Genomic DNA, 17,300 nt, shown 5'->3' on the forward strand with positions numbered 1-17,300 from the left:
GAGCTACACGCACTCGTGGCCCCCTCCGTAAATCCGCGCGAGCTCGTTTATCGCGATCGTCCGTCACCCGGCAAAAGTCCTAAATCCTTAACTCGGCCTTGTTGCTGAAGATTACTCGCGGTATAATATGCGGGTGTCCCGAACCCGTTTACACGTGCGAGAAATCAACGACCAACGGGAGCGGAAAAAAACTCCGCTAACATCCGGAAATCCGACCGTCGACATTATGCAAATCGAAACGGTGTAAATTAACATCTCATGTAGATAGACAACGTATCTCCTACCGGGGACTATCTCGGTAATCATTGAACGTGTCGCCGATGAAGTTTAATTTCCTTCCTGTGGGATTTATCGCGCGCGATTTATCTCCGGATATTTTATTCGCTTTTCAGCCAGAGATAAGGCGACGCGCATCGCAATCGTTAGCCTAATTTGACTAATGACCGAAGCAATCGGCGCCGTGTACGCGCGTCCGCGAGGAAAAGAGAAAAAAAGCATAGGTGCGGCGACTGAATTACGCACCGGCCAAGTGTCACCAACCGGCCGTGCGAATCGCCCGCACTCATTTTCAACGACCGTCGTCAGTCTTAGTCCTGCGTGCCATCGCTCGGACGGAGAGTGGGAACGGTAGCGGGCTGTGGCTTTAGAGGGGTCCACTGAAGAGGGCCGGGGACAGCGCAGCGACGGCGGCAGCAACGACCACATACGTATTAGGGGCAATATTTTAGCGGTACTTTTAATTTCGCCGTGATCGTAAACATTTCGACGCGTACACACGTGAGGAGGCGCGCGGGGCGACCAAGGAAACGGAACGGACGACCCGAGAGCTGCGTATTTGCATATTTTAATGAGGTACCGGAGGTATAATGCCGCGGGAGCTGCCGAGAGACGCTGCCACGACGGGGCAGCAGGTAGCCCTGGTAGTAGGTTTTGCCCCGGCCAACGTCAGACCCAAATGCCAATGATAATGTGACGCGCGAGCCTAATGCGTTCCTGCGACAACGCGATGCGACGATCGCATATCAATTGACTCTCTCGCTGCGGAATATACAGATACTCGTGGACCCCGCCGTACACTTCTAACAAATTTAGTTTCTTCTCCAGACTTCCTATTTTATGTAACATCGATATTGATTCTCGCAATCGATTCCAGAATAGCAGACTCTAATTACGAATGTCGCGTCGTAAGCAAATTATATTTCTCTTTTTATTTTTATTAGATAGAATACCGTAACTTAGATAATATAAACATTTTTAATCTCACTACTGCTGTAGATTTTTAACGAAAAAACAAAGAAGAAGCGTTCATGTGTCGCGTGCAAGCACCGCGGTGACCGCGGACGTTGCGTCGAGTCCAAATTACGTCCGAAGAGACGGTGGTTTCTTTTATTACACGAAAATTTGCAACGGTCCGTTCCACCTTCTCGCTCGAAAAATCGTGTGAAATCCCGTGAGAAGCGCGAAACCGGTCCCGACGTTCGCGTACACGCGCTCGTGATTCCCGCTTCTCTTCGAGAAGCCAACCGCCACGCTGCCGATCTCCTTTACGGCGGATGTTCGCGAACAACTCGATCCGCGCCGCGCGCGCGATCTGTCCTTTCCTTTTGCAATACGTATATACCGGACACGGCCGCTCGAGCAACCCGGGCCGAAAGGCGTTAATTATAATTAGCAGAGGCGAGATTAGTAATTAACACTTGGGGGTAATCGCGAGCGTTGCGTGAAGGTGCACGGACGAACGCGGACGGAGCGAATCTGTATGCGATCCTGCGGCCGAGCGTGTCCGTGATAGCCGCGAGAGTGTGTGCGCGCGGATAATAACGGCCGGCCCGGTCAGCGAGGCTCGCTGCGAAGAAGGCAGGCGAAGCAAGTCGCCCGATTTATAACGTAGATAATAATTGCGGGCCGAACTTAATATTCATGAGCCAATCAGATTTGCGTTCCGAGTCGACGGGACCCCGGAGTCTTTGCCCTTTCGAGAGATTCATTGTGTCGACGACGACTGCGCCACGTGAATTCGGCAACGGCGAGGGACTTCTTCGGAGTTTATTGAGTGAACGGAAAAATTTCAATTTTTCTTAGAAAAAAAAATTGATCTTTATAATTTTATATACATAAATCTCTGTTAACATTCTGAAATATGATAAGAATATTTAAATAGTTCATAGTCATAAGTAAGATAATTTTCTCTTTGCATAGACTTCTTGCAAGATTTTGAATTGAAATATCAGTAGATGTGGCGATTGGGGAAATTTTTAGGAACGTTCGTAAAGCTGCAATATACTTATCTCATTGAAATAAATATTTCTTAGTCAATCTTACGACTAATGCGGGGTATTACTCCGTTTGATCGAATTAAGCGAGTCAAAGCTAATGCTACGGGTCTCGTAACGCTAACATCACTTAAACGATGGAGTCGCAGCAGCCAGGCGAATCGCCGGGTCAGAGAGCCGCCTAAAATGGTTATTATGTTGGCCGATTGCGTTCGCAGCCCCGGTAATATTAACGTCAATTCGAACGTAAGAGGGTGGCCATCGACGCGCTGTTTCCTACTGATGAGTCACTTTGAGCGAGCGCCTACCGGCGATGATGGACGCTAGATAGTCATCGCGCGTATCGTACGAATTACCGACTAGGAGGATCGGCGTGCACAGATCGAGAGATCGATACAGCTATCTTCTATAAAGGCACGCTTAATTCTATCAGCGATACCACATCGCCTTGTTTAATCTTTTCCAGGATATAATGATTTTTCCACAAAAAGAAAGTTTATATTAATCGGCAAGAACATCAACTTGTAGTTGTTATCTTAACATAATCTTATCGTAATAAAAATTACAGTTTTCTTATTAAATTTTGAAATTATAAATTGCGCGATCTTGCAATCTTTGATGGTTTCTAAAGTATTATAATTTCAAGATTGATCGAGTTGCCTCTAACAAAAGTAATGGCTTTTTTAAATAAAAAATGTAGAAATGTATTGAAGAACTAACCATCGAAATAAATTTAACTCGAAATAAACTTAACAAAATAACTTAAGTGCAGGGTAATTATAAAAGATTTGTATGTATATGTGCATGTAGAATTACCATATACTGAAGTTACCCGTAAATATTTTCTCGAGCGAAGGTACAGCCTGAAGTACGCCTGACTGACGTTAATTGTGCATAATTTGCCGCCTGGCCTTCGCCCGGACCATTTTAATGAAACGCGTACATTACGTATACGTCTTAGGGTTCGATTTGGTACGCATACGAATGAACGGTCCAAACGATTCGCTGGCGTTTATCGTTAAAACCGTTCTCACTCGATGTCATTTCTGTCCATCGAAATTGACTCAACGGCACACAAAGAAATTTATCCGGCCAATTTTACGATTTTAAGACAGGCTGGTTAATCTTATTCTTGACATTTAAAGATGCATACGTTATACAGAAAAAAAAACAAAATTGCGATATGTAGACACCAATTTTTGTATTCTTTGTTCGTTTTATTATCCATTTATTCTAACATATTCTTCGCCGCGTTATATTTGGTAAATGTTATTTTAAATAAAATTGTTATTTTACGGGCGATAAAAACAGCGGCGGGTAAACGCGGAAGACAAGTAGGACGGGCAAATATATGACGCGCAATCGTCGGGAACACTAGCGCGCGCGGCGATCCTTTCGCCGGCAGAAAAAAATAGCCGGAGTTAAAATATTTAAAGACCCACGCGGTTTAAATACTTCCCCGTCACAGCGGAGGCATTAATAACTAGAACGAAGTGGTTGAATTATCCCTCTGCTCCGTGTTTACCCCATCTCACCCTCTCTTTCCGTCGCGCTCTCGGTACGCCGAAAGCGCCGCGGAAAAAAGCGTCATTTGCAGAACGCGGATGACATTTTAATCGCGGGCGCGAGCGGTGCCCGGACTCCTTCTCGTTGCTCGAAAAAAAATATGGCCACCGTTTTCAGCAGGGGGGAAAGAGAGGGTAGGAACGCGGAGGGCGGATGGGCAAGGGGGTAACAACAGGCCACGGCGCTTCGAATTTCGACGGCCGCACGGACACGGGCGGCAGAGCAGTTTGGCGGTCTGCGGGGTCGGCCGAAATGGCCGGAAGCCCCGGGTGTTTGTAAGTTTCGGCTAATAGAAAAAAATGACGAGGTGCCGGGGTACCTACCCCGTGTCCATTTCCAGCCATTATTTTTATTCCGGTGCGTTTTACCGGAATGGCCGCTCGGCCGAGCCGCATGCACCGCCATCTATATACGGGCACGATGGAATGGTCCTCTCTCTCTCTCTCTCTCTCTCTCTCTCTTTCTCTCTCTCGTTCTCTCGCTCTCTCATTCTCGAAATTCACCCTCTCCCGACTCGCCGCTCTTACGCGACTCTCCATCCGCGCTTCCAACGCTTCTTCCTCTATCTCTCTCCCCTTTTTTTAGCCCTTTTCACTTGCTCGCTCGCACGCTCGCTCGCGGCCGTTCCACCACGGATTTACACACTTTTTTCGGCCAGCAACTGTCTGTCATTAGGCGCAGCACGTGGATCGACGTACGAGCGAAGCCGCGATGAGGGTAGGAGACGGGGGTAGCGCAGGGCATGACAGCGAGTCGGGGGTGGAGACCGGTTGTGCCCGGGAAGCGCGTTTAACAAGGACAGATAGTGATTTAATTTAAAAAAATTGACGAAACGACGCACTAGCTACGGGCCAGAGTGGGGCCCAACCGTTTCTCTCTCGCGCGATTGTGCGCGCGGTCCGCGTATATGGACGCGCCTGTATATATGTGTCCGGGGGCATTGATTAACTTTCGACAATGTCAAATCGTCGGCAACGCCGCCCTCGCCGACGTTCACCACGGCATGGTGAGGCGTTGCAACTGCGTTTTTTAACTCATTTGTCTGCATTTTCGGCGCCGTTCGCGCCCTGACGGGGAACGAGCAGGGAGAACAGGGGACGGCGCGGCGGACAGGACCGCCGTAGCGCGCCCCACGACCGGTTCGAATAACGCGGACAAATTACTACGACGCTACTGCATTCGAACTGTGTCGAGGATAAGCGATCGCCGGCACTGCGCGATTTCGGGTCAGGGTAATGGCCGATGATTTTGCAGATTCCGGGAGAAGCGATGCTCGGGGGAATCGTCCAATCGACGATGCGTAGATTTATATGCAGCACTCTTTTTTTTGTATAGGGATATTGCGTGCTCGGGTCCGAAAAGAATCGATGCGCGACGAATCTGACACGTAATATAGCGGAGGAAACGTTTTTATAATCCTCATAATTCTCATAAGTCTGAAGAGCAACAGAAGTGTGAATGAAATGAAAATGTATCGTATCGTTTGCACGGACGTGAAGGATAAACGATATCCGCGTAACGTATAGAGGTAACGTATGAAGGAAAGTGACTCATTTATGTAATAAATTATTACGGGAACCGCTGGCATGGTTGTGTGTATCGCTTGAAACCCTGTGACAGAGGGAATCTAAAAACCAGGAAGTTTTCGTGAAACGATGTATAGCAACGACTAATGAATTAACGCGCGTGCGGTGGGTTCGCTTTGAAAAAGACCAGCGGCAGCTTTCACGTTACTGCCAGCGGTACGAAAAAAGCACAATGTTGAATTATACGACGGCCAGAGGGCCGCCTCGCGGCGGCTTTTAATGCTAATTTAATTATTTAAGCTTTTTATAAGTCAATTAACAGACGCTTCGTGTTGCACCGCTGTGGCGCGCATAAGCACCCGTACGAAAGTTTTACCGCTCCGCATTCAATGTCCATCGAATTCCTCGTTACAATGTAGTCAAACGCACGTTTCTTCAATAACTATCGCTCTGTCAAAACTAATTATAATGTATAATTGAATTATTAATTTATTATCATACGATTGTATTAGCTATGACGCAAAATATACAGTTCTGTTAGAGATTAATTAATAATGTTGGTCATGTGCATCCCTTAAAAATGTCTTGCCCTACGTTTGAGTAAAAGAACACCTCTCTTCTTCGATTATGAGCCTCATCGTTCCTCCACGTTTCACTTACGAAGCTGGTTTTCCCTCTTCGGCCGCGCCACCACGTTTCGCAAGATCCCCACGCACGATGCATTGCATTATAATAAGTTATTAAGTCCAGCTGTAAGAGGGTGGCGCGGGAGAAGGTGAAGGCCCAGTGGTTCGTAGCGTTCGTTAGTGGAAGGCCAGTGGTACGTGTGGAGCGACCGCGCGAAGGAGAGGGGGTCCGAGGATGATTAAACCCCCCCGAGACGGTAATTTTTCATGTCCGATCATAAATTACCGGGCTGCACTGCCTCCGCATGCGAGAGACCAGTGTGTTACGAGTTACGAGAAAAATTTCAGCCGGTATTATAATTAGCTATGTTAATTATGCATTAATTTATTATCCAGCGCCGCGCGACGTTTTAATTATAATCTTGCCAGGGCCGCGGGGGCAGCTTGAAAAGTAGTTTGGTAGTTTCGAGCCGGCGCACTCGCCCTTCCACCTACTTCTGGTTCTCCTTCTTTGTCCATCGTCGCCGTCGCCGCCGCCGTCGTCGTCGTCGTCGTCGTCGTCATCGTCGTCGTCACTACCATCGCCGTCGTCGACGTCGTCTTTACTCCCGTCGTTTTCGCTCTTCTCATCCTCTTCCTTTCTTTTTTCACGGCGACCGCGCAAAAATAATTTCATTCCAAAGCGCGGAGTTAATTAGGTTTCTTCGAGATCCTCGGTCGCTTCGCTGACTTGCCGAGGTTACGGAGGAAGAGTATTATTCTTGGCCGTCGCCGCTTTATTTCGTCAACTGTGCAACTTTGGCAACGAAATATCGAGCTCGAGATTCGCCCTCGTTTTTATCTAGAGAAGCGACTTTTGAAACTTTTCTTAACTACACTATCGAGAGTTGATCATCTTCGTCGAAAGAGACGACGACATAATTGGAATCTTTTTCTATGAAAGTCGGCTTATTAATTTCGATCGGCATACGGCATTCGGTTGTGAATCGTTATAAATATCAAATGCGTTGCAATGCTGCCAGCGACAAAATCTGTGCTAGATTTACTTTTACTTTATATATGATTGCAAAAAATTTACCTCCCAAACGAACAATGTCTCGCGAGAGATTACCACATATATCACATTTATTCACAGAGTTATCTTCAACAATTGATCATTTCGTTGGCAAAAACGAGCTTACTCGATATACATTCGGCCTTTTTTCTTTACGCATGTATTTTTTTTTTTTTTTTCAGGCGTCAGAAGCATTCGAGGGCTTTCAATTACGGTAAAATGCGCGGCGTGGGACGGTTTCACGGGGAACAGTGCAAATTGGATTGCGCCGTACATAAGTATTCAACAAATGAAAATTGATTCTGACGCGTTGCCATTAATAACCGCGAGGCGCATTGCGACCGTCATTTAATGAATGCAAGAACGCCGAAACCGGCGGAGTACTGTAGTGTATTTGTCATATTAGAGAAGTCAGGATAGACACCGCCCGTTAAAAGCACTTTACTGTTTCGCTAATTCCATTTATTAATACAATAATACGGTTTGGCCACTATTTAAATTCGGTCCAACGAGACACGGCCGCCGCCGGTTCCTCCATCAACCGAATTTCCACGATACCCATTTTAATCCTGTTTTTCAAAGTAAACATCAATACCAAAGTGCTTTCATAACGTTTACGCGTTTATCAGGCGCGGATACATATGATCGATCCGATAGATTGAATAATGCCTCCGATATAACGCTGTACGATTAACCGCCGCGCGTGTACGGCATTTGTATCTTGTTTAACTAATCTGATACGCATAACGCGAAAATATGCGTCAGGCAATGCGATTTTTCATCGCGATTCTAGATTTCTTTCCCTTTCCTTCCACTTTTTACAAATCTCAACTCATCGTGTCGCGAGCATAGTTAAAACAACACATCATGTTGTTAGAAATATTCATTTTTTCAAAAAACTGAAATATAGTTCTCTCTTTCTCTCTCTATCTCCATAAAATAAATTTACTACTTCAATATAATATATAACAATTTGTTATACTAGGACACTTTTCACTTAACGAAGACGTTTTACAAAAAAAGTCTATTTTTCAAAATTATTATATATGCAATTTTAACATAATGAGTGATAGCATATTTATCAAACTGGTAAACTTGTAACAATGATTTTTTTTAATTTAGTGATATCTCTAATTATTTTATATATTCTCAGTTGTTTATTAATATTATGTTCGGTAGACTTGCCATTATATAACAGGTTGACCATCTATGATGTACAAAATAATTAACGTGAAAGAAAAATTTACGTTATATTTTATTCATTCATACACGATGTGCACATTCTGTACGAATACACGTGCATATAACAGAGCGTCGCTTCATCTGCCAATATACGCTTACTGATTTACAAAAAAGCACAATACGTGCTGTAGGCTGTACAATTACATTTACACGTTTCTTCTATACACGATATTTACATAAACTTTTTTTCACGTAAATCATAAATTACGCGACTTATGTAAAAAGAAAACTCGACATTTTATCATCTCTGCAGAAGGAAACGCATTCTAATTAATTGTTAGTTAAATAGACAAGTCTTCCGAATAAGAAATAAAGAAAAATGATTACCGTATCCAGTGTTCCTATACGCGTTAAAATAATTTTTATCGCGTGTGAAAAGTTGCTTAGAACGTCAGAAATAATCGATCATGCAAACAGGGATTCTTTGCGCGGTCGATACGAGGCACCGCGGCGAACCGCGTGCGGTTTCTTCCTGGTTTACCGGCTATTTTTCGCGGCGTAGCGCGCGCGGCATGGGCGAACGCACCGCAGATACGCGCGATATTTAATTTTCGTCCGTTCCTGGCCCGTATTAACCGGATGCCTCGGTACTCGAAGCGACGTGAATCCGATTTGCGCCGAGTATCACGACAAAGCGCATCCCCGGGGGCAAGCTCGGACGAAGCGGCGCAGAACTCGTCGGGGATAATAACGATTTGAGTAGACGGGACATAATGCTAATTCACAATTTGCAATTCTTTTTACGCGTCTGCCTTCGCCCCCGCTCCGCGCCACCTCGACCGGCAGTCCGCGGACGGGACGGGACGGGACGGGACGGGATGGAACGGGACGGGACGGAACGGGACGGGACTTCCATTTAAACCGCGCAATTAATTGACCAATTTCCAAACATTCTTTGTAAACCTCGGTTACGAAGTTTTGTACGGTGCCGAATTAGCTAAGCGTAGCGGAGAAGTGTCGGTGCAAGTAGTCCGAGAGACATTTATTTGGCTGTCTCCGAAGCGGTCGGGAATTCCGCTGGAGAGCGTGGTGCTGAGGGGGAGCGAGTAAGAGATACTGTGTTAGCTCTAGTGGGAAGTAGTATATCCTATAGAGAAAGAAGCAACAGCAGCGGTAGCAACCTCGAGTAGGGTAGGACAGAGCGAGGTCGGGAGATCGCCCAGCAAGAGAGAAAGAGGGAGAAAAAAAACCGTAGGGGACACAGGAAGAAAGGGAGGAAGAAAGGAAGATAAAGAGACTCGTTTACCACAAAATTCGAGAGAGGAACGAGGATGAGGGAAAGGTGTTGAAGCGTGACCAAGAGAAAGGAAGAGGAAGGGAAAGGAAAACAGAACGGGAACGTAAAGCGTACGTGTGTATGTATGTGTGCGTGTACACGCGCGTATACACTCGCGGGCCGGTGTGCTCGTGGTGCTGGCTGGTGTGAATGGAGAGAGAGGGCTCATCGAGTGGAAGAAGGACAGGTGCGGAGGGGTCCGGAGAGCAGGAGAAGCGAGCATGTTTTATTAAGTGCGTCGCGCGTGGAAAAAGCGCGAGGCAATTTTCAGGTGCTAAAGCGGCCGCTGATAACGCGAGACCGCGTTTGAAACAGTCTGTTACACTTTTCAAGTCGTTATACTCGCTGTTTGAGCGCGCCCTTACATCGGGGTTGATTGCAAATCTCGAGAAGTCGAAGATGGAAAATCGACGTTCTCGCGTGCTGCTCACCGGTACTTGTTACACATTCGATTTTCCACGCATTGTATATATATCACGTTACATTTTATAATAATACACTTGTTGGACATAACATTATATCGATAAACGAAAACTGACACTGTAAATATGATTTGCACGAATCTCGCGTATGTGCACATTTTGAAACAGAAATGTAATATATTTGCGATGGAGTTTATCTAAAATGATATATTGTTAATCGTTGCTATATAAATTGTCATGTTACAATTTGACAGTTATCGTGTAAATTACTATGCTCATTTGGACCTGCGCGTAGGCAGGTAAACGCGAGCGGAAGAAATTGTCAGGCAGCTATAGCGGATGACTGAAAGTGTTTTCCTTTATGAAAATCGATGCAAACATTTGCTCCGATTCTTAATGTTGATGTGACGTGACTACCCCCCGAGAACGATGGCATAGCTGGTATAGAGGAAAAGGATTATATACATCGTTAACGCGTGCTGATACGACGGAAGGCAAGCCATCTATTATTTCAGCCGTCAATGAGATGTGTCAGCGCTGACGGATGTACGTCACCCGCGGTGTTCGTCTGGCAGACGCGGCCGACTATCCCGCGAGGGAAAAAAATCCCGGAAAAGTGGAGGAGAGGCGTCGACAAAGTGAGAATTAATATTCAATCGCATTAACGAATCGTCGCTGGCGACGCCATCGTTATACCAGCGGCATACACACATTGGGGAACAAGGGGGGCGCCGTCTGACGCGGCGGATGGGAGCAGCGTCGTGCGTTGAACAGACAGAGAGCGAAAGAGAGATCGGGGGGAGGAAGCGCCACTGGAACAAACCACCCCCCGCGTCGTTTCATCTCGCTCCGAGTGCGACGCCAAATGAAAATACCGAAGGACAATGGAAATACTAATGATTGATTGGATACGAAAAAGAATTATAATTGAAAAAAACGCGGAGCGCCAGCCAAAAAAAAGCGGTGGTGGTACGAGGGCGGGGAAGGAGGTGCGCGCGGGTACGGGAGAGAGAAAGAGAGAGAGAAAGGACAGGAAAGGTGGTCGGAGGGAAAGAGAAGGCGAGCGAACTATTGGGAATAATATATCAATACCCATCGAACCCACGCATACGAATGCGACGGTTCGGTGAGGGTGCTCGGGGGTAAGGGGCGCTGGGGTTCGCTCGATCGGCGGGGGCGGGTACGAAGGGGTACGAGGGCGTTCGGAAAGAGTAAAAAATATTACACCCTCACATACTGGCGCCACGTCGCGGATGAAACGGGCACTGACCAATACCAATAACGGGCGGCACAAAAGAATGGCCGGTCGGTGTGCGAAAAACAGACCCACACAGCGCCCCGGCTCCTCGCTGCTTCGGTGGCATTATAGCTTTTCACGTACCCGGTGGCTCCTCGATACAACAGCGACCGACTCGTCGGACCGGTTCGTTTGAAGGAAATTTCGACGCGGTCATGCGACGCCACGACCAGCGAGGAAGCCCCGTGGAAAAATTAACCCTTGTAGTGCTGGGGCTTTTTTTGGCACGTTAAGTGCAGCCCTAGGGGCGAGAACCCGCTCTTTTCTTTCGATTTTCGTTTCGGATTTGATATTTTTGCTTTTGTGGGCAAACTGCAGAGAAATGATATTGTTGTCGAGATTATCTCGATTGAAGCTATAGAAAATATGATATAGAAAATCTCGTATTATTCTCGTTTTTATGCAATATTTACCAATAGCTCTTTTAATATTACTTGATCATAAACCTTATGAAATGATCATTAAGGAAAACTTGCCTTCTAAATCAAAAGTCTTATTACAATGAAGTGAATATAACGCGTAAAAGAGTACTTGGCGCGAGACACTACCGTGTCTCTTGACATGTAGGGCCATCAAAGATAAATTAATGTGCTACTTATCGAATTAGTTTAGAATTGGAAGCATAATCAACCTCCATCATTTATTGATAGAATTTTAGATAAAGTATATTCTAAAATTAATTGACCGAGATTGTATACTTAAAATATGTTTTCGTTTTCTCGAAATAATATAGTTCCCTATAAATAACAGAAGAATTTTACTTGTTTAATGGTAATTTTAACGAGGGTTAATTCACGATTCTATTCTTTACCCTTCTTTTTTCTTGCATGTGAGAAATGCAAATAATTTATACCTCGGCGCAATTATATGATTCGTGAAATTGTAGTATGACGCGGAAACGACTGGGGTACTCGCCGGCTCGAGTCGAAACAAGATTCCTGGCAGTCTACAATGTCGAAGCGTTCTCCATCTCGCCGACTATCCAAACGGGTGACACGAGTCACCGGTCCACGCAGCTGTCTTGTTCGCTGACTTGTTCCGGGCAACCCTGTAGATGCCACGTAGCACGGGCACACGGTATGGGTGGGTACGAAGCGCGCGTTTAGCATTTGAAAAAAGCGCTGGCCGGGCGACCGCCTCTCGCCCGAATCTCCCATACACCCGCACAAACAAAAGGCTACATTTAGCATTAAAAAAGCACGCAGACCGGCGCTGCCGTGCCGCGTGGAGGGTGAGGAGGAAGAATCAAGGGGGAAGGGGAGTCGGTGGGTGAGATACGGGCAGACCGATGCCGGTTACTCTCATCTCCGCGGCCGTACGGCCGGACATGCGGTCCTCTTCCACGATGCGCACGCCCGCGCGCGTCCGCACGCACGCACGCACGCATGCACGTACACGCACACGTTTTGGCCCGAAAGTAGTGCGAGAGGGAGACGAATAGATAGTGCAGATAACGGTGAGAGATGGAGAGACAGAGAGAGAAAGAGAGAGAGAGAGAGAGAGAGAGAGAGAGAGAGAGAGAGAGAGAGAGAGAGAGAGAGAGAGAGAGAGAGAGAGAGCGCGAGCGCGGGAGAGTTGGACGGAGGTGGCCGCGCGAAGCGTACCAGGCCACGAGGCCGGTGGTGCGAGGGCTTTGGATCGGGACAGAAGTGGTTGATGCATTGGGACAAACACATTTGGCATTAAAACAGCTCCGACACTACGTAGTCTGCAGGAGCAACGTCCCACCGGCGGCAGTGACTGTGGCGGTGGACCGACGCGCGCGCGTGTTGCACGGACGGAAACGCGCGCGTTACGCGTTGCATTCCTCTCTCTCTCTTTCTCTACCTCTCTTTCTCTCTCTTCCTTTCCCTTCTCTCTCTCTCTCTCTCACTCTCTCTTTTTTCCCCATGATCCATCGCTATTTCGCTTCCTATTCTCTTTCTGTCGGTACTCTCTTTCTGTCACCTTTCGCGCGTTGCGATCCGGGCGCGCGCGAAGCGTTGTACGCGGAGTAACACACGTCCGTGGTAGTTGCGCGCGTGTGCTTGTACCTATCAATCGTGTTCGGGGGCTGCATTTTTTCTCGTCCACCACGAGCGGGCCTCCGCGCCGGAACGTGAGGCGGAATGAAAATAGAAGTGCAGTAACGTCGATGAAAAAAAAAAAAGTAAAAATGATCGGAGCCCTGGGCCGTGTGACGGCATTTCGACGACGGCCGCGATGGCGCGAGGACGCACCGCGCGCTGCCGTTGATGCCGATTTGCGGATTGTCGACGTCGCCCCGATTTCTTTACGCGGGGACAGCTGGAACGCATATTTATCCTGTTTCGCAAAACAATTGTATAACTTTGCTGTGTTATATGCAGATTTTTCAAGAACTTATCGAAAAATATTTTTTCTTTAAATATGATTATGTGTTAAGACATAACTTTGACAATTGGAAAAGAGCATAAAGATTTAATCTGAATTGCTCAATGTCTTGGATTAGATATCTACTAATCGTAATGCTGCATATGTATATCATCCAATATGCGATGGAGAACAAGAAATACAACGGTACATATGGCGTAGCGACAATTATACCTGTCGGAACGAGTTTACATAATGCGATACCGAAGCTTCGTACATAGCGGGATGAAAACGCTCGAGTTTAACTCACTTTATTTGTGGTATATTATAACAGGCACATAAATCACATGTAATTTATCCGTTACATATTACGTCATTTTATATCAAATTTGCGCGCTGATAATGTACCCGGAACGATCGAACGATGTACCTATATTTTTGCCGATCATATAACCAACAGTTTCACCTTTCAAACTTCATCCTCCGCATTCCACCCCTAAAATTCTCGCTCGCACCTCATCTTGATTATATTACGCGTAATTAGTATAACTCTAGAAGCGATATCAGGCGATAAAGTATTATCGAACGAAACGGAGAACGGCGTACCGGGAACTAGGGAGAAGAAGAAGAGGAGGGAGATGAAGAAGAAGGAGGAAAGGCAAGAGGAGCAACAAGGAGCAAGCAGAGAGCCTGTCCAGTTTCTCTCTGCCTTCTTCGGATAATTAAAAATAATCCCCGCGGCCCTTTACTCCTTTTTCGCGGCTCATTAAATCGACCATAAATTATGCATCGAAAATTACGGGCAGGGCCACCGAATATCGGTACCAAGCGCGGGCCCCCGACCGGCATAATAAGCAATTTGTAATCAAGAGGCGTCGTACGGGTGTTATAGTTAGTAAGAAATCCAATTTTAGTTTTGTCTTTTATTTCCTTTTTACTAATATACATTGTAACACATTAAATTGCATTATATGCAATCCAAAGCAATGGAAAATTTCAATTTTAAATTTAAATTACGTTAAAAAAATTGGAGATGATAAGTGTTACTTTTTCATTCAAGAAATGTATTTATATAATTGCAAAGCCAATTATAAACAAAGTTTGTGAACAAACACAAGAAGAATTTTTTAAGATAAATCTTCGGTATATCAATTTCCATTTGGCGCATCCAATATTATTTAAAACTATATAATTTATTTTGACGTCACGGTAATTTCTGGTACGCTCTAGCGCGATTAATAATCGCACGAAAAACATACGCAAGATATTCTATGGATTTCAAAATGAATAAAACCTTATCGTGACACGTCGCAGGCCGGCAGTGCCCGATAAGCGCCGAATGAACTCGTTAATGCCGACATTCCTATTACGCTCACCAACTTTATTGGGTAAAAACGCTCTCCCTTCCGCTGTCATCGCACTCTTATGCACGCGACAGTCGCGCACTGCGGCCGGATATACACACGTGTATATACGTGAAAGGAAGGGAATACCGCGACGTTGGCCGAGCGCGCCGTAGCGCGGTGCTCTCCCGATGGGCGTGGATAAACGAGCGGAAAAATGGCGGGGTTTGGAAATGAGATTTGCTGGTAAACCGACAATTTATCGTAGGTATCTGCGAAAGCATCTCTTGACGTTCCTCTGACCAGAGTTATAATTAATACGCTCTCGTCACAGTGCGCCCGACCAATATTCCGTCGCGCCCACACACGTACACAGCCGGAGCCGCGCCACGCGGCCGCCCCGCGTACGCGTGTACCGACGACGGCGCGCGAATCTGTGTGGTCGCGCTCGCGCACCGACGTGTAACCGGTTGTTGATTAAGTTTGAATGACTGATGCCGCAAAAACACATTAAAACTTGAATGAGTACAGATGAAAATTTAGTCGCTAGGAATCAAGAGACCGCAGAGGCAAATGGCCTGGCGGCCGCACATACGCGCGGACGGAACCTCCACCTCCATCTCCTCCTCCTCCATCCGCCTCCATCCGCCCCCTTACCCTTCGCGCGACCGGCACCCGGCGTCGTTTCCTCTCTCTTTTGCGATCGGATGCCCATCGAAATACAACTACGCGAAAAACACTCGGCGATTGCTATATCCGCCGTCCGGAGGCACTCGCGTCTGGTCGCATACCGCAACGGAAACAGCCTGTGTACTCGGTTGGCTTTCGACGATCGTTTTTTCGACCGATCGATGAGTCCGCCAGCAAGATCACGGTTGGTCCGGGAGCCTGTTTCAAACTTGGTTCTGGTAATAGAGAGGAATAGAGCCGCGATAGCGCGACTAGGTCTCTCTCTCATCGCCATCGCGGATTCGCGGTTGTCCCCTGTGATTTATAGATCTTTAGCATTGCACGCCACGCATTTACATCATCTGCCGCAACGATGGTAAATCATGCCTCTAATTTCGCGATACCCTTGCATCGAACCACTCGGAATATTAAATTTATTGCACGGATCGACATGGAGCGACCAGCCATTTTTCTTTCGACAAAAATTAGCATCCGCTTCTCCGCTATTCCATCTTAATTGGACTGTCAACTCGACGTCCAAGGGGCCCGTCGTTGGGAAAGCATAAGACCCTTTCATTGTCCATCGTTGCGAACGCGATCATTCTTCCATTCTCGCGATAAACGTCCAAATTGGGGAAGAAGACGAGGTACGTATCGAGTTTTGTAATCGTGCAATCTATCACGAACGGAAGATCCGCGGATTATCATAAGACAACTGGAAGAACAGATTATCTCAACTGTCGTCCCGTAAATACTTCAAACATCAATGGAAAATCGCGGATCCACTTTAGCGTGCGCTCGCGAGCGGAATGGGAATGGGGATCCATCAAGCGGCAACTCGCGACTGCAGCCGTACCGGCAATAGCAACGGCAGTGATTGCCGGGGAGAGAGACCCGCGAGATGATCGTTTCCTCAATAAAAATCGTCAACCAGATCGTAGCTCACGTACCGATACGGGACCGCACCACTCCCCGTCGGTCCAATCAGAGGCTCCCATCGCCTTAATGTATTCAAATGTAAGCGGTAGCAGTGTTTATGTCTTGACATTGCAAATTGTAGCGGCCGCGCCATAACTTATAGTAATTGCTGTGCGCCGGAGTAATTATTTATACTCGTGATATAGAGTACGGGAGTTACTCACAGCTAGGGGATCTATATATACACCGACATCGAGGCCCATTGTGCACGTGAATATCGAAAAGGGGCGAACAGAGTGCGATATTAAACCCGAATTTAAGCGGACGAATCGGCGACTTCGATGCCTCGCACAACGTAGGACGGTACCCCGTCACGCAAGGATCGAAGAAAGAAAATATAAAATCCGCGGTGCTTTTTAATTCCGTTTTTCCTACGTTAACACGAGATATAATAATCTTTAACGAAAGTAGCACTATGTCTATATACTCCGTTGTACTTCGAGTTAAGCTAAACATCTTAATATTATTGTAGTTAATTATACCAGTTATAATAATATTTAATATTTGTTCTAAATATATACAATAGTACAATGTACTCTGTAGATAGATAGATAAACTAGTATCTCTCCTTTTTTTAAATTTTTATGTGTATTTGTTCCTTTCAATACAAAATGGACTGACAAATGTTAGGAATTCCGTTAATTTTACATCGCAATTTCCAATAAATTAGATATATTTGCAATGAGTGGATAATATT

At 46.3% G+C, this 17,300-nt stretch overlaps 2 long non-coding RNA genes across 2 annotated transcripts in view; one reads left to right on the plus strand and one right to left on the minus strand.

Annotated features, from left to right (window-relative positions):
• LOC139768963 (uncharacterized) overlaps nt 1–17,300 on the plus strand; it is a 510,605-nt gene that overhangs the window by 334,189 nt on the left and 159,116 nt on the right. The window lies entirely within an intron of this gene.
• LOC139767939 (uncharacterized) overlaps nt 1–17,300 on the minus strand; it is a 92,910-nt gene that overhangs the window by 45,193 nt on the left and 30,417 nt on the right. The gene's annotated exons all lie outside the window — the stretch shown is intronic.

This window comes from Temnothorax nylanderi, unplaced genomic scaffold, assembly GCF_030848795.1.
Source record: "Temnothorax nylanderi isolate EJ_2023f unplaced genomic scaffold, tnyl_v1.0 TNYL_tig0002_pilon, whole genome shotgun sequence".
Classification (NCBI taxonomy): Eukaryota; Metazoa; Arthropoda; class Insecta; order Hymenoptera; family Formicidae; genus Temnothorax; species Temnothorax nylanderi.